Source organism: Ovis aries, chromosome 2, assembly GCF_016772045.2.
Source record: "Ovis aries strain OAR_USU_Benz2616 breed Rambouillet chromosome 2, ARS-UI_Ramb_v3.0, whole genome shotgun sequence".
Classification (NCBI taxonomy): Eukaryota; Metazoa; Chordata; class Mammalia; order Artiodactyla; family Bovidae; genus Ovis; species Ovis aries.
Genome location: NC_056055.1, coordinates 70,219,518 through 70,242,393, shown reverse-complemented (window position 1 = coordinate 70,242,393; position 22,876 = coordinate 70,219,518). Strand labels below are relative to the sequence as shown.

Genomic DNA, 22,876 nt, shown 5'->3' with positions numbered 1-22,876 from the left:
AACCGTATAGAACGGAGGCTATAAATCTGGACTAAAACTAATCTCAGTTGTTCCCGCAATGTTACTCAGCAGTCCTATTACAAACGTGCTTCTCCCATTTCCCCGAACTGCAATACCAAACCTTCACCACTCTTCAGAGCTTTCAATCTCCTCTCTTTGGGATGACCTTGTTTCTAAGGTAGGGATGAGCAGCTACCAAGAGTGGCTTTTTTCTCCCATTTCCCCATACGCCCACCCACATCTGCATTCATCCCTTTTTTGTCTTTGTCTTCATCTCTAGTAAAAAACAGTTTTCTTATCAAAGGCAGCCCCATCCACTGGTGCAGTGGATATTATTCCACACTGCCTCTCTAGGAAATCTGCTTCATCAGTCACATCCTTTTCTTCCCTTCAGTGCTGTACTGGGTATTCACTTCAGCATAAAGATATGGTCATTTCTTTCATTCAGAAAACAAAACAAAAAAAACCCCAAAGCTATTTAATGGCCACTTTTCAAAAAGCATCTCCATGCTTCTTTCTTTAACAGCTATTCTTTTACAAAGTACAACCTACACTTACTCTCTCTGACTCCACATCAGTCAGTTCAGTCGCTCAGTCATGTCTGACTCTTTGTGACCCTATGAATCGCAGCAGGCCAGGCCTCCCTGTCCATCACCGACTACCAGAGTTCACTTAAACTCATGTCCATCGAGTCGGTGACGCCACCCAGCCATCTCATCCTCTGTCATCCCTTTCTCCTCCTGCCCCCAATCCCTCCCAGCATCAGAGTCTTTTCCAATGAGTCAACTCTTCACATGAGGTGGCCAAAGTATTGGAGTTTCAGCTTTAGCATCATTCCTTCCAAAGAAATCCCAGGGCTGATCTCCTTTAGAATGGACTGGTTGGATCTCCTTGCAGTCCAAGGGACTCTCAAGAGTCATCTCCAACACCACAGTTCAAAAGCATCAATTCTTCAGTGCTCAGCTTTCTTTATGGTCCAACTCTCACATCCATACATGACCACAGGAAAAAACATAGCCTTGACTAGACGGAACTTTGTTGGTAAAGTAATGTCTTTGCTTTTGAATATGCTATCTAGGTTGCTCATAACTTTCCTTCCAACGAGTAAGCATCTTTTAATTTCATGGCTGCAATCACCATCTGCAGTGATTTTGGAGCCCCAAAAAATAAAGTCTGACACTGTTTCCCCATCTATTTCCCATGAAGTGATGGGACCAGATGCCACGATCTTCCTTTTCTGAATGTTGAGCTTTAAGCCAACTTTTTCACTCTCCACTTTCACTTTCATCAAGAGGCTTTTTAGTTCCTCTTCACTTTGTGCCAAAAGGGTGGTGTCATCTGCATATCTGAGGTTATTGATATTTCTCCTGGCAATCTTGATTCCAGCTTGTGTTTCTTCCAGCCCAGCATTTCTCATGATGTATTCTGCATACAAGTTAAATAAGCAGGGTGACAATATACAGCTTTGATGTACTCCTTTTCCTATTTGGAACCAGTGTGTTGTTCCATGTCCAGTTCTAACTGTTGCTTCCTAACCTGCATATAGGTTTCTCAGGAGGTAGGTCAGGTGGTCTGGTATTCCCATCTCTTTCAGAATTGTCCACAGTTTATTGTGATCCACACAGTCAAAGCCTTTGGCATAGTCAGTAAAGCAGAAATAGATGTTTTTCTGGAACTCCCTTGCTTTTTCCATGATCCAGCGGATGTTGTCAATTTGATCTCTGGTTCCTCTGCCTTTTCTAAAACCAGCTTGAACATCAGGAAGTTCACGGTTCACGTATTGCTGAAGCCTGGCTTGGAGAATTTTGAGCATTGCTTTACTACCATTTGAGATGAGTGCAATTGTGCAGTAGTTTGCAGAATCTTTGGCATTGCCTTTCTTTGGGATTGGAATGAAAACTGACCTTTTCCCGTCCTGTGGCCACTGCTGAGTTTTCCAAATGTGCTGGCATATTGAGTGCAGCACTTTCACGGCATCATCTTTCAGGATTTGAAATAGCTCAACTGGAATTCCATCACCTCCACTAGCTTCGTTTGTAGTGATGCTTTCTAAGGCCCACTTGACTTCACATTCCAGGATGTCTGGCTCTAGGTGAGTGATCACACCATCATGATTATCTTGGTCATGAAGATCTTTTTTATACAGTTCTTCTGTATAAATGTTTTATAGAGTTCTTCCGCCTCTTCTTAGTATCTTCTGCTTCTGTTAGGTCCATACAGTTTCTGTCCTTTATCGAGCTCATCTTTGCATGAAATGTTCCCTTGGTATCTCTAATTTTTTTGAAGAGATCTCTAGTCTTTTCTGTTCTGTTGTCTTCCTCTATTTCTCTGCATTGATCACTGAAGAAGGCTTTCTTATCTCTCCTTGCTATTCTTTGGAACTCTGCATTTAGATGCTTAAATCTTTCCTCTTCTCCTTTGCTTTTCACTTCTCTTCTTTTCACAGCTATTTGTAAGCCCTCCTCACACAGCCATTTTGCTTTTTTGCATTTCTTTTCCATGGGGATGGTCTTGATCCCTGCCTCCTGGACAATGTCATGAACCTCCATCCATAGTTCATCAGGCACTCTATCTATCAGATCTAGGCCCTTAAATCTATTTCTCACTTCCACTGTATAATCATAAGGGATTTGATTTAGGTGATACCTGGATGGTCTCGTGGTCTTTTCTCCACTCTAACCTGGCTCTCCCCATACCCCTGCACGGAGATACTCCTGTGTTCTTACTCATCCAACAGGCGAAGCACAGTCAGTTCTCAATTCATGTGGCTTGTTCTGCTGGAATTTATATTCTTAAAAGCTCTGGTTTTGTCTCCCATGGTGTTTCTCTCTCTTTCTCCTGATTTACCTCTCCATTGGTGGCTCTTTTCTGGTGTCTTGATTGGTTTCTTTCTCTCTGCTACTCCTTAAATATCAGTATTTTGTTTTCTCACTTTAGTCACTTTTGGGGGCATCTTGTCCCTAACAATGTTTTTCATTTAAGTCTCGATTCTGAGCCCCAGTTCCAAGTCTCCAAATTGTCTTTTCTTTTTAATTTACTTTTTAATTGAAGGATAATTTCTTTATAGAATTTTGTTGTTTTCTGTTGAACCTCAACAGGAATCAGCCATAGGGATACATATATCCCCTCCCTTTTGAAACTCTCTCCCATCTCCCTCCCTATGCCACCCCTCTAGACTGATACAAAGCCCCTGTTTGAGTTTCCTGAGCCATACAGCAAATGCCCATTGACTCTCCATTTTGCATATGGTAATGTAAGTTTCCGTGTCACTCTTTCCATTCATCTCACCCTCTCCTCCCCTCGCCCCACGTCCATAAGTCTGTTCTCTATGTCTGTTTCTTCACTGCTGCCCTGTAAATAAGTTCTTCAGTACCATTTTTCTAGATTCTGTATATGTGCGTTAGAATAAGATAGTTATCTTCCTCTTTCTGACTCTCTTCACTCTGTATAATAGGTTCTAGGTTCATCCACCTCATCAGAACTGACTCAAATGCATTCCTTTTTGTGGCTGAGTAATATTCAATTGTGTATATGTACCACAACTTCTTTATCTATTCATCTGTTGATGGGCATCTAGGTTGCTTCCAAGTTCTCGCTATTGTAAATAGTGCTGCAATGAACAATGGGATACATGTGTCTTTTTCAAACCTGGTTTCCTCAGGGTATACGCCTAGGAGTGGGATTGGTGGGTCAAATGATGGTTTTATTCCTAGTTTTTTAAGGAATCTCCATACTGTCTTCCATAGTGGCTATATCGATTTACATTCCCAACAACAGTGCAAGAGTGTTCCCTTTTCTCCACACTATCCAGCATTTATTTTTTGTAGACTTTTTGATGATGGTCATTCTGACCTGTGTGAGGTGATATCTCATTGTGGTTTTGATTTGCATTTCTCTAATAATGAGCAATGTTGAGCATCTTTTCATGTGTTTGTTAGCCATCTATATGTCTTCTTTGGAGAAATGTCCGTTTAGGTCTTTTCCCCACTTTTTGATTGGGTTGTCTGTTTTTCTGGTGTTGAGTAGTATGAGTGCTTGCATATTTTGGAAATTAATCCTTTGTCAGTTGTTTCATTTGCTATATTTTCTCCCATCCTGAGAGTTGTCTTTTCACCTTGCTTATAGTTTCCGTTGCTGTGCAAAAGCTTTTAAGTTTACTCAGGTCCCACTTGTTTACTTTTGTTTTTATTTCCATTACTCTAGGAGGTGGGTCATAGAGGATCTTGCTTTGATTTATGTCGTCGAGTGTTCTGCCTATGTTTTTCTCTAAGAGATTTATAGTTTCTCGTCTTAAATTTAGGTCGTTAATCCATTTTGAATTTCTCTTTGTGTATGGTGTTATGAAGTGTTCTAATTTCATTCTTTTACATGTAGCTGTCCAGTTTTCCCAGCACCATTTATGAAGAGGCTGTCTTTGCTTCATTGTATATTCTTGACTTCTTTGTAAAAAATAAGGTACCCATAGGTGCATGATTTCTTGGCTTCTCTCTTGTTCCATTGGCCTATATTTCTGTTTCTGTGCCAGTACCATGCCGTCTTGATGACTGCAGCTTTGTAGTATAACCTGAAGTCAGGAAGATTGATTCCTCCAGCTCCATTCTTCTTTCTCAAGAAGAATGGCTATTCTTTGGCTATTCCAGGTCTTTTGTGTTTCCATATGAATTGTGAAATGTTTTGTTCTAGTTCTGTGAAAAATGCCATTGGTAATTTGATAGGGATTGCATTGAATCTATAGATTGCATGTGAAAGTATACTCATTCTCACTATATTGATTTTTCCTACCCAGGAACATGGACTATCTCTCTTTCTGTTTATGTCCTCTTTGATTTCTTTCATCAGTGTCTTATAATTTTCTGTGTACAGTTTTTTGTCTCCTTAGGTAAGTTTATTCCTAGATATTTAATTCTTTTTGTTGCAATGGTGAATGTGATTGATTCCTTAGTTTCTCTTTCTGATTTTTCATTGTTAGTATATAGAAATGCAAGTGATTTCTGTGTATTGATTTTGTATCCTGCAACTTTGCTAAATTCACTGATTAGCTCTAGAATTTTCTGATACTATCTTTAGGATTTTCTACGTACAGTATCATGTCATCTGCAAACAGTGAGAGCTTTATTTCTTCTTTTCTGATCTGGATTCCTTTTATTTCTTTTTCTTCTCTGATTGTTGTAGCTAGAACTTTCAGAACTATGTTGAACAATAGCAGTGAAAGCAGACATCATTGTCTTGTTTCTGATCTTAGGGGGAATGCTTTTACTTTCTCACCATTGAGAATAATGTTTGCTGTAGGCTTATCATATATGGCCTTTACTATGTTGAAGCAGGTTCAGTTCAGTTCAGTCGCTCAGTTGTGTCTGACTCTTTGCAACCCCATGAATTGCAGCATGCCAGGCCTCCCTGTCCATCACCAACTCCCGGAGTTCACTCAGACTCACGTCCATCGAGTCAGTGATGCCATCCAGCCATCTCATCCTCTGTCGCCCCCTTCTCCTCCTGCCTCTAATCCCTCCCAGCATCAGAGTCTTTTCCAATGAGTCAACTCTTCATATGAGGTGGCCAAAGTAACTGAAGTTTCAGCTTTAGCATCATTCCTTCCAAAGAAATCCCAGGGCTGATCTTGCAGTCCAAGGGACTCTCAAGAGTCTTCTCCAACACCACAGTTCAAAAGCATCAATTCTTCAGCACTCAGCCTTCTGCACAGTCCAACTCTCACATCCATACATGACCACAGGAAAAACTATAGCCTTGACTAGACGGACCTTAGTCGGCAAAGTAATGTCTCTGCTTTTGAATATGCTATCTAGGTTGCTCATAACTTTTCTTCCAAGGAGTAATCATCTTTTAATTTCATGGCTGCAGTCACCATCTGCAGTGATTTTGGAGCCCCCAAAAATAAAGTCTGACACTGTTTCCACTCTTTCCCCATCTATTTCCCATGAAGTTATAGGACCGGATGCCATGATCTTCGTTTTCTGAATGTCGAGCTTTAAGCCAACTTTTTCACTCTCTTTCACTTTCATCAAGAGGCTTTTTAGTTCCTCTTCACTTTCTGCCATAAGGGTGGTGTCATCTGCATATCTGAGGTTATAGATATTTCTCCTGGCAATCTTGATTCCAGCTTGTATTTCTTCCAGTCCAGCAGGTTCAAAAGTAGATTGAAATTTTTAAGAGTTTTAATCATAAATGGGTGCTGAATTTTGTCAAAGGCTTTTTCTGCATTTATTGAGATTATCATATGGTTTTGACCTTTCAATTTGTTAATATGGCATATCACATTATTTGTGTATACAAGATTTGTGTATATTGAAGAATCATTGCATTCCTGGAATAAACCCAACTTGATCATGGTGTATGAGCTTTTTGATGTGTTGCTGAATTCTGTTTGCTAAAATTTTGCTAAAATTGTTGAGGATTTTTGCATCTATGTTCATCAGTGATATTGGCATGTAGTTTTCTCTCTCTTTTTTTTTTTTTGTCTTTGTCTGAGTTTGGTATTGGGGTGATGGTGGTCTCATGGAATGAGTTTGGAAGTGTTCCTCCCTCTGCAATTTTTTGAGAGTTTTACAAGGATACACATTAGCTCTTCTCTAAAGTTTTGATTGAATTCTCATGTGAAGCCATCTGGTCCTGGACTTTTGTTTTTTGGGAGATTTTTGATCACAGCTTCAATTTCAGTGCTTGTAATTGGGTTGTTCATAATTTCTATTTTTTTCTGGTTCAGTCTTGGAAGATTGAACTTTTATAAGAATCTGTCCGTTTCCTCCAGGTTATGCATTTTATTGCCATATAGTTGTTCAAAATAGTCTCTTATAGTCCTTTGTATTTCTGCATTGTCTGTTGTAACCTCTCCTTTTTAATTTCTAATTTTGTTGATTTGAGTCTTCTCTCATTTTCTCTTGATGAGTCTGGCTAAAGACTTGTCAGTTTTGTTTATCTTCTCAAAGAACATAGCTTTTAGTTTTATTAATCTTTACTATTGTTTCTTTCATTTCTTTTTATTTCTTCTTGAATCTTTATGATTTCTTCCCTTCTACTAATTTTGGGGGTTTTTGTTCTTCTTTTTCCAGTTGTTTTAGCTGTAATGTTAGGTTATCTATTCCATGTTTTTCTTGAGATAGGACTGTATTGCTATAAACTTCCCTCTTAGGACTGCTTTTGCTGCATCTCATAGGATTTGAGTTGTTGTGTTTTCACTGCCATTTGTTTCTAGAGATTTTTTTTTTTAATTTCCCTTTTAATTTCTTCAGGAACCTGTTGGTTGTTTAGAAACGTGTTGCTTAGTCTCCATGTGTTTGAGTTTCTTACACTTTTTTTCCTTGTAACTGATATCTAGTCTCATAGCATTGTGGTCTGAGAAGATGTTTGATATGATTTCAATTTTCTTAACTTTACTGAGGCTTGATTTGTGACCCAAGATATGGTCTATCCTGGAGAACGTTCCATGTGTGCTTGAGAAAGAGACATATTCTTCCACATTTGGAGGGAATATCCTGAAGATATCAATGAGATCCAGCTCATCAAATGTATCATTTAAGACTTGTGTTTCCTCATTAATTTTATGTTTTGATGATCTGTCCATTGGTGTGAGTGGGTGTTAAAGTCTCCTACTATTATTGTGTTACTGTCAATTTCTCCTTTTATGTCTGTCAGTGTTTGTCTTATGTATTGAGGTGCTCCTATGTTGGGTGCATAGATATTTACAATTGTTATGTCTTCCTCTTGGATTGATCCCTTGATCATTATGTAGTGTTCTTCCTTATTTCTCTATTTTAAGGTCTATTTTGTCTCATATGAGGATTGCTAGTCCAGCTTTCTTTTGCTTCCCGTTTGCATGGAATATATTTTTCTATCCTCCCATTTTCAATCTATATGTGTCTTTAGGTCTGAAGTGGGTTTCTTGTAGACAGCATATATATGGGCTTTGTTTTTGTATCCATTCAGCCAGTCTGTGTCTTTTGGTTGGAGCATTTAATCCATTTCCATTTAAAGTAATTATTGATATATATGTTCCTATTGCCATTTTCTTAATTGTTTGGGGTTGATTTTGTAGATCTGTTTTCTTCTCTTGTATTTCTTGACTATATAAGTCTGTTTAACATTTGTTGTAAGGCTGGTTTGGTGGTACTAAATTCTCTTAACTTTTGCTTGTCTGAAAAGCTTTTTACTTCTCCATCAATTTTGAGTGAGATCCTTGCTGGGTACAGTAATCTTTGTTGTAGATTTTCCCTTTCAATACTTTAAATATATCCTGTCATTCCCTTCTGGCCTGCAGAGTTTCCAGTGAAAAGATCAGCTGGTAAGCCTATGGGTTTCCCTTGTATATTACTGGTTCCTTCTCCCTTTCTGCTTTTAATATTCTTTCTTTGTGTTTAGTCTTTGTTAGTTTCATTAGTAAGTGTCTTGGCATGTTTCTCCTTGGGTTTATCCTGAACGGGACTCTGTGCCTCTTGGATTTGATGAAATATTTCCTTTTCCATGTTAGGGAAATTTTCAACTATAATCTCTTCAAAAATGTTCTCATACCCTTTCTTTTTCTCTTCTTCTTCTGGGACCCCTATAATTTGAATGTTGGTGCATTTGATATGGTCCCAGAGGTCTCTGAGACTATCCCCAGTTCTGTTCATCCTTTTTACTTTAGCCTGCTCTTCAGAAGTTATTTCTATCATTTTATCTTCCAGCTCACTGATTTGTTCTTCTGCTTCAGATATTCTGCTACTGATTCCTTCTAGACTATTTTTAATTTCAGTAATTGTGTTGTCTCTGAAGGGTTAGTCTAATTTTTCTAGGTCTTTTAAAATTGATTCTTGTATTTTCTCCATTTTGTTTTCAAGGTTTTTGACCATCTTTACCATCATTATTCTGAATTCTTTTTTAGGTAGTTTGCCTATTTCCTCTTCATTTATTTGTACTTCTGTGTTTCCAGTTTGTTCCTTCATTTGTATAGTATTTCTCTGCCTTTTTACTATTTTTTTTTTTAACTTGTGTTTGAGGTCTCTTTTTCCCAAGCTTTAAGGTTGAGTTCTGTCTTCCTTTTGGTTTCTGCCCTCTTAAGGTTGGTCCAGTGGTTTGTGTAAGTTTCATATAGGGTGAGATTTGTGCCAAGTTTTTGTTTGTTTGCTTGCTTTTCCTCTGATGGGCAAGGCTGAGTGAGGTGGTCCTCCTGTCTGCTGATGACTGGGTGTGTGTTTTTGTTTTGTTTGTTGTTTAGATGAGGTGTCCTGCACGGGGTGCTCCTGGTGGTTGGGTGATGCCGGGTCTTGCATTCAAGTGGTTTCCTTTGTGTGAGTTCTCACTACTTAATACTCCCTAGGGTCAGTTCTCTGGTAGTCTATGGTCTTGGAGTCAGTGCTCTCACTCCAAAGGCTCAGGGCTTGATCTCTGGTCAGGAACGAAGATTCCACAAGTGGTTTGTTATGGCATTAAGGGAGAGTAAAGCAAATACCCCAAAACAAGAAAGCAAAGATGAACCCCAAATGGCAGTTACAAAATCAGGCAAATAATAATTAAAATAATGGCATATACACATATACATATACACCCATGAGCAAAGTCAAAACAGTACAACAAAAATAAAGTAAAATAGACTGACCCAGCAAACAAAGGAAATAAAAAATTATATTTACCAGTTAAGAACAAAACTAAACCACAAACTGGAAAACAAAACTAAAGCAAAAAAAAAATAATAATAAATTATAAACCGAAAAAACAAACAAACAAACAAACACTAAAGCAAGGTGCCAAGTGGGGAATAAAGTAATGAAAACAAAATTAAGAAATACATTGAGAGGAAAGGGAAGAAAGAAAAGAAAGAAAGAATAAATATACAAAGTTAAACAGGTAGATGAAGAAGATTCATATGCATTAAAGATTAACTGCAAGGGGAAAAGGACAGTAGGAAAGGCAAACAAAGGAATAAATGTAGAAAAATATAATAGGTTTTAAAAAATTATAAGTTAAAATTACAAAAAAGAGAAAAGAAAAAAAGGCAGAAGAAAGAATATGGGAGAAAAGGAAGAAAGAAAACTCCTCAGAACTGCAAAAGCCTAATGTAGAGGCAGAGGTTTATAACAACAATAAAAAAATGTGACCAAGAAAAAAAGAGAAAAAAAGCTCAAAAGCTTAATTCAATTTCATAGTGCCAATAAAATCGACAACTACAACAGAGGGGGCGGTTAAAAGGAAAAAAAAAAAAGAATCTACAGAAGCAGTCAAAACAAAAGAATAATAAATGCTTTTCTTGAGTCACTGCTGTCAGAGTCCTTTCCCGCGCTGGGAGTCACAGTCCACCTCGCCTCCCTAGGATGCCCTCCAACACTGCGCTGATCTCTGGACCTGCTGTGGGGCAGCTCAGATTCTAATCTGGTCCTACTTCTGTGTGTTCTTGGGTCCAATGTCCACAGCTATCAGAGCTGGTGCGTTTTCTTTTGTGGGAGCTCTCAATGGCCTTTTATATATTCCATAGACACAGAGTCTACCTAGTTGATTATGTGGATTTAATCCGCAGCTTGTACAGCTGGTAGAAAGGTTTTGGGTCTTCTTCCTCAGTCACACTGCCCCTGGGTTTCAACTGTGGTTTTATTTCCACCTCTGTATGTGGGTCGTCCACTGGGGTTTGCTCCTGAGGCTGCCCTGGAGGACTTGGGTTTGCCCCTGTGAGGGCCAGGTGTGGAGGTGGTGCAGCTGCTTGGGTCGCAGGGGTTCTGGCAGCACCTGGTACTCAGGGGAGTTGGCAGCTAGGGCAGCAGGAAATATAGTGCTCTAGAAGGGTATGGCAGCCAGTATTGGCCAATACACTCCAGTATCTTGGAGAACACCCCCCACCCCCCGACAGAGAAGCCTGGCAGGCCACAGTCCACAGGGTCATAAAGAGTTGGACACTGCCAAAGTGACCCTGCGTGCATAGGCTCAAGACTATTTTTTTGCCTGTGTCAGCACTGCCCCAGTGAGAGTTGAGCATGAAGGTGGTGCAGCTGCTTGGCTTGCAGGGACCCTGGCAGTGCCAAGTGTGCAGGGACACGGACTGCCTCCGCCACTGGAGTTATGGCCCTATCAGAGATTTTTTTTGAGCCTCTTGTAGCTGGCGATCAAAAGGCCTCTTTGGTCAGTCTTTCTCTATAGCACTGCCCGTTCAGGCACTTAGTGGGCTCCCTTGCCTGGGGCCTTTCTCTGTTGTTCGGTGCGTCAGGCACATAGAGGGTCCCCCCTGGCTGGGTCCTACTCTGTAGATTGGCACGCCAGGCACTTAAAGGGGCATCCTGGATGGGGTCCTACTCTGTAGTTCAGTGCATCAGGTGTTTGATGGGCCAGCCTCTCTATTGTTTAGCTGCCAATGCTGGCATGTTGGGGGAGAGAGGCTATGGTGATGGCTCCATCCCCTATGCGTGACTCAGCAATATTGCCTTGCTTCCATGGCTGCCTGGCTTTCCTCCACAGGCATTTTGCACAACAATCCCCTCCCTCACATCCCCTCGATTCCTCTCTTCACAGTCAATAGCAGTGCTCGCCCTGGGATTGCTCCCTGACTCCAGCTCCCAGCTGCTGCACCTTCCAGAGGATCTGTGTCCCTGTCGGGGGTATGTATGGCTGCGGCAAGGACTGTCTGATTCTCATTCCATTTAGGCTGCCACAGATCAACTGTTTCACTCTCAGCCTTAAATGTTTCTCCTCTGACTCAGTCAGTGCCCCGATGTGGGGATCGGACCCCTGCTTCAGTTCCGCCACCCACTGAGGGCAGGCCCAGTGCTACTAACACTCCTATTTTTCGCCCTAGTTCCTTCATCGTACCGAGTTTTGCATGGGTCTATATATTCTTTTCCACTGGTCAGGTACTCCTGTCCCCCTCAGCTGGTGTTCTGTATACTTTTGCGTCTGAAGATGTATTCCTGATGTATCCATGGAGAGAGATGGGCTCCACATCCACCTACTCCTCTGCCATCTTGTTCTCCTCTAAACTGTTTTCTAAATCATTCCACCTGGACATTCCACAGTACATGCAGAACTGAACATGCTCATCCCTGTTACTCCACAAAACCTGCATTCTCTCCTTTATTTTGTGTATTAATGAATTCTAGACCCTTTCTCTAGTACCCAAGCCAATAGTCTGGAAGCCTTTGACTCCTTTCTCACATTCCAAAATAATGCATTTTTAAATTTATTTTTCTCCTATTGTAGCTCTCATCTCTAGTGGGACCACCAGTCTACTTGAATAGGTCCATCAAGTCCCTTAACTACTGCTATACATCTCATGACATTTGCTCAGTTTCCAGAAATTCCCATTTCCAATTCCTCTTTGTAGTAGCCTCAGAGTTCAAAGACAAAAATTTGATTATGTTACTCCTTTGCTTACAATTGATCATTGGTGTCTCATGACTCACAGCATACACTTTAAAATCTTTGGTCTGTCTGGAAAACATGTATTCATGTTTCTTCTTCCTCTGGGAAGTTTTCCAGGACAGATTTAAATGTGTTATCCTAATCTGCCATTCATCTTTGTGGATCACCCAATTTAGTAAATCTCATTGTATTTGCCTGTTCACAAGTCTGATGCTTCACTTGTTCAAATATCTTGAGAACTTGCTTTCTCAACTTTGTATGCATAGCATGTAGTATACTAGTAGGTACTCAACAAATATTTAAAGAAGAAAATGTATACATTTTTGAAAACTATATCATTTCAATGAATGAGAAAAAATTTGCCTAGTGAGTCTCAAACCGTGCCCTGCAAAAATTAAAATTAGGAATATGCACTTGGTTGGGCTTCCCAGGTGACTCAGTGGGTAAAGAACCTCCTTCAATGCAGGAGATGCCGGTTCAGTCCCTGGGTTGGGAAGATCCCCTGGAGGAGGGCATGGCAACCCACTCCAGTATTCTTGCCTGGAGAATCCTATGGAGAGAGGAGCCTAGTGGGCTACAGTCCACAGGGTCACAAAGAGTCGGACAGGCCTGAAGCGACTGAGCATCCATGCACACACCCACTTGGTTAACACAAACAACTTGAGACAGACTGGGATGTACCTTGACCACAACTTATGCTATAATAGGAATGCATTTGCCAAACCACCACTAGGACATGTATTTATTTTTAAGAACTTTAGATCGTGGCTGTGAATATCCTTAACCATGTCTAACTACTTCAGTGACTTAGCTGAAGTAGGTGTTGGAAAAGGGATTGGATGAGGTCTGTGCATATGCTCTGCTGAGACGCTATCCTTCAAGAAGATGGGTTTCAGTGTAAACAACCTAAATGTTCATTAGCAGAAGAATGGATAAAGAAGGTGCATATATGCAATGGAATGCTGCTCAGCCATACAGAACAATGAAATAGTGCCATTTGTAGCAACACGAATGCAACTAGAGATTATCATACTAAGTGCAGGAAGTCAGAAAGAGAAAGACAATACCATATGATACACTTATATATGGTATCTAAAACATGGGATAAATGAAGCTATCTACAAAACAGAAACAAACTCACAAACTGGTGGTTGCCAAGGGAAGGGGAGGAGGGTAGGAGATGGACTGGGAATTGGGGGTTGGTAGATGCAAACTATTTACTTTAATATTTAGAGTTAATAAACAATAGGTCTCCCTCTACAGCACAGGGAACTATCTCCAGTCTCCCGGGATAAACCATAATGGAAAAGAATATTTAAAAAAGAGAATGTATACATATGTAAAAACTGAGTCATTTCACTGTACAGCAGAGACTGGCACAGTATGGTACATCAACTACACTTCAATTTAAACCAAAAAAGACGATGGGTTTCAGCTTCTGATAATAGAGCCCTCAAGTCTCACGAACTCTGCAGACACTCGTCTAAGATTCATCGTAGACTGAGGCCAAGAATGCACGGACCTTTTTAAACTATTGCAGCCTTCTCCTTCTGCTCTCAGGATATATGAACAAGGATGATTTTGTGGAGTTTTGTTTTTCAGCAAAACGAACACTTCATCTAAAACTTTTTTTAAAATTTCCCTCACCCCAATAAGAGACTAATGGTTAGGTCAGTCACTTCCTTACAGTAATTGTCTCTTCTCATGGGGAATATACATACAGAAAAAAATCACATATTGAGCAATCAAAATTTGTTAAGATTTTGTTATATTCTTTTGTTTTCTTTTTTCAATTCCATATATAACCAAAACCAAACAGTATTTGTTTTTCTCTGTATGGCTTATTTCACTAAGAATAAGTAAAATAAGTACAAGCATACCCTCCAGGTTCATCCAGATTGTTGCAATTGGTAAATTTTATTCTTTTTTTCTGATTGAGTAATGTTTCTTTGCATCCATGTAAATTATCTTCTTTCTCCATCCATCTATTATGGATCTTTAGGTTGCTTCCATACCTCGTCTATAACAAAAGAGAAACAGACTCATGGTTATAGAGAACAAGCAAGTAACCAGTAGGGAGAGAGGCAAGGAGAAGGACAAGATAGGGGTGGAGGATTAAGAGGTACAGATAACTATAAAATAAATAAGATGCAAGGATGTAATATACAGGACAGGGAGACAATCTTAAGTGAAGTATAATCCATAAAAACATCAAATCATGTTGTATACTTGAAAGTAATATAACATTGTATGTCAACTATACTTCAATAAACATACAAACAAACTGTTGTTTTGAACCAGCATGTTGAAGGTAGATGTCTGGGCGTTGATATCCATTTACAAACTGGGTAACCTGAGGCCAATCTCCTCCCTAGCTCTCATCCTTGTATCCTATTTGACTCTGAGGTTTACACTCTAGGGAAAAAGAACCTCTAACCTAATCTGGCTATGTAGGGTCTTTTAGCCTAATGCTGTGGAAATACAATTCTCCACATAATTTCTGACTTCAGTCAATATACAATTAACACACTAATAGAGGATTACTGGTTGATATCCTCATCTTTGCCACATTTTTAAAATTGGTTTAATGGTGGACTAAGCTAGGTCTAGAGCATGATTTATTTATTTGAACTTTGTCCTAGCATACATTAAAATTTATATCTTCATGGGCAGCCTGTATTTTAATTATTAAACTAATTTCCTCTCCTTTTTTTTAACCCTTAAAAAACTGAAAATTTTAATTTTGAATCAAAAGAGAATCATTAAAAAAAAAAAAGAAAGAAAGAGAGTCATGGAATAAAAGGATTGTAAGTAGCAGGAAAAGAGGAAAGAAGGCAGATTGTCAATGGCCTAAAGTGAGAACTAAGCATTATGGCACTAGTGCTCACTGGTTGAGACTAAAAGATTTTTTTTTTAAGGTTTAAAAAGATGCTCACCTTTCTGGCTAATTAGCGCTATGAAGAATGGGTACATCAACTGGCAAGACCAAATATGTTATGCCTTGTATGTTTTAGAAGGTTGCTGTAAGAATTAAATATGGCAATATATATGAAAACAATTTGCCAATTATAAAGTTTTCCATAAACATGTAGTGTTACCTGAGCAGTCATTTCTTAGGGACCATCAATCATGGGGTCACTAATTTCCACTGGGGCTACATGGGCTTTCAGCCAGAGATTTTGGGAGAAGGCTTCCCTTGATCAGCATGACAGAATTTGCTCCCATAAGAATACCAAATATACCACCTGCAGAGTATTTTATTTGCTTTAAAGGCCAAGGATGTTTTTTCTTATTTTAAAAAAATGTGAAAGATTTTCTGTTTTTGAAACAATAAGTGGCACTGACATCTCTCAAGATTGAAAGCACTATTGTCTCATTTTAAGCACCCCCTTATTATTAGGCAAGGATGTTGCTGGCAGGAATGAATAATTAGGTAACTCTTTGTGGGCACATTTTATTCAGGTCCCAAGGGGAACGTGCAATTGTAACATCTCCTTGGATTATTTCACAAACATATGGCAACCGAAGCACCTGAGCCAGATGTACAAGCATATTATACCAGGTCTGTTTTAACTTAAAACTGTGAAATACATCAGATGGTAGAGTTATTTTGGTCATGAACATCCATCATGGAAATAGTATCGAAACATCTTTTTTTTTTTTTATTGTCCATTTTACTTGGACTGGAAATAATCAAGAACAAAATAGCTTGGAAATCATCTCTTGCAGTGGAAGATTCCAGGTAAAGTTCAAGACGTAGTGAAGTATATGGCCTGGATTTAAATGGGCCTCAGACATCTCCATATAGCTAAGTAAGGCCTTTTACCAATATTCACTGCTGGCAGGTCTGAATCTCAACTCAACCATGATTATTTTCGATTCTCTTTTCCTCATCTTGTGTTTTTACCCCTCTGGAGATGCATATGGGTAGATTAATACAGAATTTTTTAAAAATAATGAGAATGTATTTTCTACTGATTCAGTAAGGAGTTTTTTGTGTTTTTCTTTTAGCCTATCTTATTATTACCACATTGGTTGCTTATTTTACTAAAGAGTCCTTCTCTGGTATTGGCTTCTTGGAATCACAGTTGTCTAAGCAGGCATGCTCATCTCATTTGCTGGTGGGAACACCACATTTCAAAGTGAATAATTTTTAACCTGAGTTACTTATGCTTCAGAATTAAAAAAAAAAAAAGATGCCATTGGACTCCCAGTTGTACAGTGTTGAGCTTGGTCTGATAAGAAAATAAAGAATAGATAGGCGTGGGCAACAATGCTTTCCCTTCAATACGTATGTGCAAATTCCATTCACATTAATGAGCATTCTGCAAGTGTACAGAAAAGGATGTAGACCAAGTCACAGCGGAATCTATTACTTTATCCAGTTTTTTTTTAAGCCTTAAATCATATTCCTGAGCTTTTCCTGAGAAAGAGAAGTACACAGTGCTGAGAAGGTGGAAACAGTACGGCGACAGTGGCACCAGGGAAAAAGTACTTCCTTTTATAGCCAATATGGCACAGAGCAGAGATTTTGGGGCTGAATTACTGTGGTTGGCAAATGTTGAAGCTGACAGCAGAGGTCCACAGAGTCTTGGATAGTCTGCCTTTGTGTTACACCAAAATAAGGAAACAAAATATTTATGAACTTAATTCTGCCTCTCAATTCTTCCCCTCTTGGAAACGGCAGTTCTCTGTGTGATGATATGTGTAGACGTGCAGTTCAGATGAGTTCCTCGCCAATGTGATATTCCGGAAATGTGGTGCACCTGTGTTTTCTTGGTCACCCTGCTGCCACTGGGGTGCCTTAAAGCACTTTGTTTCAAATAAGTGAGTGGGAGGTGGCGGTGGTTGTGGGGGAGAGTCAGGGGGAGGGGAGGGAGATGATCTTCCCTTTCCTCTTATTTTCCCATTTCTTCTCATTTGGAATGCCTTGGAACATACATTTGGTTTCAGGTTAAGATGTCAGGTTTATCTCGGTCCAGAGATGTTGACACATCCCCACCTGGGCCTGTGGGGGCCCTGTATGCCCTCATATTCTACCTATTTCACAGGGATGCAGCTGTATTTATAATATACACCCCTAATATTGCAGGACTGCTCAGGTCAGGGCTTCATGAGCCTCACGTATCAGACAGACAAGCCCACAAAACTGAGCAACACATTGAGGCCTCCTTCATAAAGCTGCCAACCCAACGTCCTCTCTCCAGGACCAGAGGGACCCTTGTGTATAAGTGACCCTCCACCCAGCAAGCCAACATGCTGATGAGTCTGACAGACGGACATTTAGGGCTGGGAGAAACCACAACAAGCCAAGCAAGACGACTGGCCATGAAGGCAGGCAAAACCAACCAGGAATACCAATTCTGCGCCCTCCCTTCATTTCCACCTCCAAAGATTAAGACTTCTGATGGTAAAAAGCAACAATGTTCTGACCTTAAAGGGCTGAGGTTCTGTCGCCACTGGTTGTTGAAAGAATCATTCCTCAGCAGCAGCAGGACCACTGGCCCCAGCAGCAGCCGCGGTGGCCGCAACCACAGACAGCGGAGTTCAGTCCTGTTGGCATCGCATTCTGCAAAGGGGAGGGCGGGGAGGGAGGGAGGCAGTCTATTGGCCTCAAAAGCTGAAACATCTGCTGGAGTTATTAACAGCTTTTTGGCTGAGTTCAGCAGCAGGGCACCTTGTGGTTGATAGATTCTTCTCTCAGCAATTCAAAACAATGCAGTTAAAGCAAATTTCTCATTTTCAGAGCACAGCTTAACGAGGCGTACAGTATTTTAAAAATAGTCATATTTAGGACAGTCAATAGTGGTGACTACAACCCAGGGTTACCTTCGGTCCTCCATGGTGGTGTTAACTCTGCCAGGGTGGTGGCGTAACATGGATTTTTTTTTTTTTTTTCCAAAGACCACGTAGTTCACGGTTAACTCACTTTGGAGGAATTTACATTATTTATGAAGTCAATGCAGATTATCCTATGGTGTAAATATTGGCGAACTGGATCAAACCACTTAGAAAGCTTGTGGCTCTCCCTTCCCAAAAGCATACATTAAACCTTTTTAGGCTCAGAAGTCCAATTTCAGGAAAGGTTTTGAGGGGCCAGATTTTTGAAGCTGCAGTAAAATGGAATATATGGCAACAGCTTGGGCTGGAAAAGCCCAGGGTTGGAAGGCTGGTGGGGGCTAAAGGTTCTAGCTCTAGTCCTTGTCCTGTGTGGCTGTCTGAGTCCTTGTGGGAGGGGGGTCACTTCATCTTTCTGCCTCCATTTCTTCCTGAATAAGATGATGGAGCTTAATAAGGGGTATGAAAGACAAAGCCACTCAGTCATGTCAAACCCTTTGCGATGCTATGGACTGTAGCCCACCAGGTTCCTCTGTCCATGGAATTCTCCAGGAAAGAATACTAGAATGGGTAGCCATTCCCTCCTCCAAGGGATCTTCCCAACCCAGGGATTGAACCCAGGTCTCCTGCATTACAGGTGGATTCTTTACCACCTGAGCCACCAGGGAAGCCCATGTATATCTCCAAATATTTCCAGCCTTTTCTGCCATCCTGGGAACTGAGGCATTCAAATCCAATTTGAAAGTGTTCCTCTTATAATTCATGAATTGTTAACCAAGTTGAGACTGTTTGCCAATGTCTTTTTGTGTTAGCACATGACACTCTGTGTGGTATTTGGGTGGGGGCATCAGACAAACAAACTGTAACATTAAATAGCTCTGTCACTCACTTCAAGTGAATGCACCATATGCTGTAACAGACGCGGGCAAAATACAACCAGGCCCAGCTGGATTTCCTAGCCTGTTAGTTTCTTTGGCCAGATGAGTGTCCAGCCCAAGGAATGGTCACACATAACTTTGGGATCTACTGATCCAGTGTGATAACTTCAGCAGAACAAAGAGGGTGATGAGGGGGAGAGAATGTTGACCAGAGGTGGGCTAGCACCTGTGATGAGGCTGAAGTCTTCCCCGTCCCTCTTTCATCATTGCCCCTGTGCCCAGCACAGGATGTTCTTGTTCTGTCACTGAGCTGTGTCCAATTCTTTGGGACCCCATGGACTTCAGCACTCCAGGCTCTTCTGTCCTTCACTATGTCCTGGAGTCTGCTCAAATTCATGTCCGTTGAGTTGGTGATATCATCCAAGCATCTTGTCCTCTGTTGTTCCCTTCTCCTCCTGCCTTCAATCTTTCCCAGCATCAGGGTCTTTTCCAATGAGTCAGCTCTTCGCATCAGGTGGCCAAAGTCTTGGAGCTTCAGCTTCAGCATCATTCCTTCCAATGGATATTCAGGGTTTTTTTCCTTTAGGATTGACTGGTTTGATATCCCTGCAGTCCAAGGACTCTCAAGAGTCTTCTTCAGCACCACAATTTGAAAGCATCAATTCTTGAGGACTCAGCCTTCTTTATGGTCCAACTCTCATGTCCATGCATGACTACTAGAAAAACCACAGCTTTCACTACATGGACCTTCGTCAGCACAACAATGTCTCTGCTTTTTAAGATGCTGTCTGGGTTTGTCATTGCTTTCCTTCCAAGGAGCAAATGTCTTTTAATTTCATGGCTGCAGTCACCATCCACAGCACAGGATAGGAGAGAGAAATTTGCTGAGTCACTGTTTCCTTAAGCACACTGATGATCTGATCTTTCACTGCAGAGGGGAATGATATAAGATGGACTGTACTCCTCTTTCCTGCATTCTGATCCAGGCATCTCTAGCAACAGAGACAGTATTTTTATCTATTCAAAAAGTATCCTGGTTGGTTCTAAGATAAATGTACACCCTGACGGGCAAGGGTCTCATGAATGTAGGGGTGCTTCTAGCCTTTATAACCAGCTTTTGTCATGAGGCTGAGGGCACATGGTCCAAGTCTAACAGATGTGTCTGGTCCTTGACCTCAGGTTTCATTCATACCTGCTAGGAGTCTGGTTCAAGTAAAGTGAGTGAAAACAAACAAAAGCCTTTCCATGCTGCCCTTAAAAAGGAAACCCTTTCCAATGTGTCTTTCAGATAAAGCCCTGTGTCTTTCGGATACAGGAGAAGAGTACCCTCAAATTCCTGTAAACCCATTTGGGCAGTACCTGCCTTGATTTGCAGATAGACACAGCTGATGTCAGGCCTCATCCCCTAAGAGTACCAGCCCCTGTGCTGCCCTGAGGTTGGCTGTTGCCAAAAGAGGCTCATCCACTGATTACTATCAACACCTAGAACCCTGTGTGAGCAGCTTGCTGAGGACTTCTGATGGGGGAGAGAGCAATCCCAGGGCAGACCCCCAGTCTCTCACAGGGGCATCCGACATGCCCCTGGCTCTGTGACACAGGTGCCCTGCAGTGTTCCTGTGTCACATGGATGCTGTCACCTTGCGCCATACTAAGGCAGCCCCCAGTGGGCAGATGCCGGCCCAGGGAGTCCAGTGTAGGCAGAGCATATGGCCCCGATCTCCACTATGAAGTCATGCCTGAATTCTTCCAGAGACAGAGGAGATGAGAAAGGAAGATCCAGCCTTTCCTGAGAAGACAGTGGCCAAGGTTTCTGGGTCAATGGGATGCCCAGCTCCTGAAACAGCGCTAGTGAACTTGGGGGCTGCAGACTCTGTGAAGGCCCACACATTCCCTGCAGCTTGTTCAGCAGGTCCCAGCTGAAGCCTGGGGACAGGGTTAGACAGGTGACAGCAGCTCCCACCCACGGGTTGCTGAATGGAAACCTATGGCCACAAGGTGACCTTAAGCTGGCCTTTCACAGACTCTTAAACAAAGAAATTAGGTTGATGGGAAATAAATATCAATGGATTTCTCTCCACCCCTAAATACCAACTGATCTACACAAAGGCAAGTATAACACACCCTTATATATTGTGTCATCTAGAGCACAGATGTTAATTTGCTGGAAGTGTGTGTGTGTGTGTGTGCGTGCGTGTGTGTGTGTGAATTTTAAGCACAGTATCATCTGTCAGGTCAGGGCATGCATAAGACCAATAGAATATTTTTCTGTACTGCTGGGTAAAAAGTGATAGTATTCCACTTGAACCCTGCCATATTTGATAACTGTCATATTAAAACAATTCTAATTCAGACTCAAAGATTATGTGCAGTGTTTAGTAAAATTAAGAAATAGGAATTAGGAAATCCATGGGCTGTCTTTATTTTGACCTCTACACTAATAGTTAATTTTGAGTAAGTTGCTCAAACAGTACATAATAATTTGCCTTTTCCCTAAGTAAGTCAGATTAAGCATTGTCATCACTTACTGGTAAATATAAGGCATCATACTTTTGCAGAATGACTATGGAAATTTAGGGGTTTAATAATAATTGAATTACAACCTATTATCTTAGATTGGTAGAATTGTCGGTAGCATTGTTCTTCTATAAAGTGAAATAAATCTTATAAAGATTTGTTATTTAAATGAAGGCTGTTTCTTAGTGTTGCTTCACAGATGAAAGATAAAGGAGATAATGTAATCTCAGTATTCTATAGCAAAGCAACTCTGTCCTCAGAGTATCCGAGGGATAACAAGGGTCATCAGGTCAATTCTCAGTATTAAATGAGGATAGAGACTTACAGAGGTTAAGCCTCATCCAAGGCTACATGGGGCAGTTGCTTTAAAACATACTCCCTTTCTCAGGATAGTTGTAATGGCAAAAACAAACTCCCTTACAAGATATGTTATCAAACAGAGTAAGTAATCTAAGACAGGACGCCAATCATATTCTCTTTCTCTTTCACATATTCCCTAATGCTTTTCTATTATAGAGGAGTATTTAGTGTCTGGTCCAAAAGGAATAGAAAATTTTGCTCCTGAAATCCTCCAGTGGAAAGTCTGTATTAATACCTATGAATAACCTTTATCAACTCACCAATGAATAAATAAGTATTTTGATGTCCTGAAACACTGGGTTGGCCAAAAGTTTTGGGGTTTTCCATAACATCTTATGGGGCTTCCCAGGTGGCACTAGTGGTAAAAAAAAAAAAAAAAAAACCTGCCTGCCAAGGCAGGAGACGTAAGAGACATGGGTTTGATCCCTGGGTCAGAAAGATCCCCTGGAGGAGGGCAAGGCAACCCACTCCATTCATGCTCGGAGAAGGCCATGGACAGAGAAGCCTGGCGGGCTATATGGTCCATAGGGTTTCAAGGAGTCAGACATGACTGAAGTGAATTAGCACACGTGCACACATAACATTTTACAAAAAAGCTTGAATGAACGTTTTGGCCAACTCAATAGCAAAGTGTTAGTCACTCAGTCATGTTCGACTCTTCAGTGCCCCATGGACTGCAGCCCTCCAGGCTCCTCTGTCCATGGAATTTCCAGGCAAGAATACTGAAGTGGTTTGCCATTTCCTTCTTTAGGGTATCTTCCATAAAAAATATAAAATAGCTTTAACTGTAAGGAAGGGGTTCTGGGAAGAGATACCAATATTGTTGAATACTCTTTGTGTTCCAGACACCCTGCTAAGTGGATTTTAAAGTATGTGATTTATGTTTATATCTCAATCCTGCAAAGTAGGCACTCTCACAGATGGAGACACTGAGACCCAGAGAGGGGAAGGAC

At 40.8% G+C, this 22,876-nt stretch overlaps 1 long non-coding RNA gene across 2 annotated transcripts in view; it reads right to left on the bottom strand.

The window, feature by feature from the left end:
* The window catches only part of LOC105607956 (uncharacterized), an 85,960-nt gene that overhangs the window by 33,078 nt on the left and 30,006 nt on the right, over window positions 1-22,876 (bottom strand). The window contains exons 6-7 of one of the 2 annotated variants that reach the window (XR_001434026.4): window positions 17,767-17,902; window positions 14,214-14,353 (exon numbers count right to left, since the gene is read on the bottom strand). This is a non-coding gene — a long non-coding RNA (uncharacterized LOC105607956). The remainder of the gene's footprint in view (window positions 1-14,213; window positions 14,354-17,766; window positions 17,903-22,876) is intronic. The other variant, XR_009599557.1, reaches the window with a different exon arrangement.